The following is a 3111-nucleotide window of genomic DNA, read 5'->3' on the forward strand; positions in this document are numbered from 1 at the left end:
ATAACACAAAATTATTTCTCTCAAAAGTCAAGTTGTAGCTCGAGTCAAGTAACTCATTATCATGCTTCAAAAAAAAAAAAAAAAGTAACTCATTATCACTTAAGAAATCCACCTAACAATCGGCTTGAACTACAACTTGGCTTGAGTGGCCCAAGTAACTCACACCAATTTAGACTAGGGATTAAGGAATCCATTTCCTTAAGCCCACTTGCTTTTAACACCCCACTCAAACACTTGTCTTTTTTCTTTTTTTTCCTTCTTTTTATAAATTGGTGGCCCACTTAGAGTGGCCGACCCAACAAACTCTAACTAATTTTTACTTAATAACCAACTATATATTTCAAATTAGTAAGTAGAGCGACAAAAGAGTTATTAAAAATTTTAATCTCCGCAAGTCGTTAGGATTGGTCTAGTGGTGAGGGGTTTGAGTAGTATGTTATAGATCATGGGTTCGATTCCCAACTCATTGTAAATAAAAAAAAAAATTGATCTCCGCTATCGACATAAAAAATGAACCATAGTAACATTTGTAAATTTTTATTCAAAGCATCCAATGAGAAATTTGCAACGATTTTTGCCATTTAAGTTGAAATTTCTTATTTTATTATGATAAAGAGAATATTAAAAATATTTAAAAGCATCTTTACTAGTGATATTACTTTGAGTTTCATTCATTACTAACAGTAATAAGTTATCCATACAATGTCATGTAATACTTTTGCAACTCATATATTTTGCTTCAATAAAATTATGCAACTCAGATAGATATAGAAAATATTCAGCATGGTTCCCTCAATAAGTCAATATTAAATTGATAATACGATACCTTAAATAAGGTAATTGAATATTTTTTATATACCCACTCAGCCACATCATGATTGTTCTAATGCTAAGAAAAATAAGATACGGACCATTAACCTATGAAACTTTCTTAAATATTCTTATTAGGCAACAAATGTTGAGTCATGATATATATATATATATATATATATATATATATATATATATATATATATATATATATATATATAGGCATGGCAATAAAACCCATACCCGCGGGTATCCACCCAAATCATACCCGTTTTGACGGGGAAAACCCGAGTTGACTGGGTTTGAGTTCGGGTTTGGGTTTTCCCCGATTTCAAAAGATGGGTTTGGGGCGGGTAACGGGTACATTGATACCCACCCCGAACCCGTCCCCGAACTCGCCCCGCTTATACTAAAAATTAGATTTCACCTCTTTTAAATTAGAAACGCTTAAACAATCTCTTAAATTACGTTCATATATTTATTTTTTATTTTAATTTGAATATTAAACAAACCATTTTCTCTGTCTTTTTTTTTTTGTTTAAAAAAATATTGTTGAAAGAATATAATTTTGGATATTTAACTTTTTTTTTTAATTAAAAAATACTAAAATATAATCTAAATTCATGTGGAAAGAGACGTAATGGGGATACCCGAAACCCGATGGGGATACCCGATCCCCGTTGGGTATGGGTTTGGGGTTATCATTTTTATCCCCGCTCGAATTTGGGATGGGTTTGGGGAAACCCGAACTTTATGGGTTTGGGTTTGGGGAGGGCAAAACCCGTTCCCGCCCCGCCCCATTGCCATGCCTATATATATATATATATATATATGGGAGGATCAAATTACACCGGTGTAATATTTGAGTAATGTTACACCGCTCAATAACGCTTTAACGAATACAAATTTTACAAAATCCACCGTTGGATTGAAAGTTTATATCGTATAGATTATTCATGTTCAATTCTATAAAAATCTAAAATCGTTTGATATGTTATTGAGATTGATCAAGATTAACGGTATTCAATAAAAACGCATAAACCATTAATCTTCATCGGTCTCAATAACATATCAAACGAATTTAGATTTTTGTAAAATTCAACATGGATGATCTATACGATATAAGATTTCAATCCAACGGTGGATTTTGTAAAATTTGTATTCGTTAAAGCGTTATTGAGCGGTGTAACATTACTCAAATGTTACACCGGTGTAATTTGATCCCTCCCAGTGGCGGAGCCAGGATTATAGCGGAGCTTGGGCACAATTTCCTAAGACCCGGATCACGCACAATCTCATTTGAATTAAACTCATTGACCACATTAGGTGGTGGTTCTTCTACTTCGGCTTCCGATTGCACAACATTCACATTCTCAATACTTGCTCTAGGAACCAAAAACCTCATCATCTCTGAAATAAAAGTTGCAGAAATCTTAAACTTTGAAGTGAACAATCAAAATATAATAACAGAGTTACAGAACCAGAAACTGAATTTAAAAATTAATACTCTTCACAGTTTACAAAATGTGTTTATACTCTTTACAAAATGTGTTTTATGTTTTTAAGTGATTATACATCAAAACTTAATAAACAGTTTGAAGAAATCAGTTTATGATTTATCTTCAAAACAGAGCAAACAACAGAACACATCAAAACCTAATTTATTTTCAAAATCAGTTTGAAGAAATCAAAGACAATTGAGATTGAAGAAATCAAAGTAACAACAGAGCAAAACCCAACCCAACAACACAAAAATTCTAGATTGAGATTTAAGAATAATACCTAAAGTGAGAGATTGAGCGGTTGAGAGAAAGAGAGAGATTGGGCGGTCGGCGACCGAGAGAGAGATTGAGTGGCTGACTTTTGAGAGAGATTAGGCGAGGGAGATGGAGATTGATCGGCAACTGAGACTGAGAGAGATCGACGGCGGTGAGGGCGATGGCGAGCGTTCTGACTTTGAGAGAGAGAAGCAGCTTGTTCGTTTTTTTTATTTTTTTTACTTTCTATTTATCAGTTTTATGTTATTTAAAAAAAAAAAAAAAATAGGTGGGACAGAGCCTGGGCACGTGCCCAGGCATGCTGTATGCTAAAACCGCCACTGATCCCTCCCCTACAGGGACGGAGCCACGTTGGTCACAATGGGGGCTCATGCCTGCACTATTTTTTAGAAGCAAATTTTTCTAGTAGTATACTACTACTATTTGATATTGCACACCCAAGAGAAATTGTATAAGCTGCTCCATTAATTCACTTACATAGTATAATTAGTTGTTACATTATCTTTGAATGTATCAAAATGGT

This window comes from Trifolium pratense, linkage group LG7, assembly GCF_020283565.1.
Source record: "Trifolium pratense cultivar HEN17-A07 linkage group LG7, ARS_RC_1.1, whole genome shotgun sequence".
Classification (NCBI taxonomy): Eukaryota; Viridiplantae; Streptophyta; class Magnoliopsida; order Fabales; family Fabaceae; genus Trifolium; species Trifolium pratense.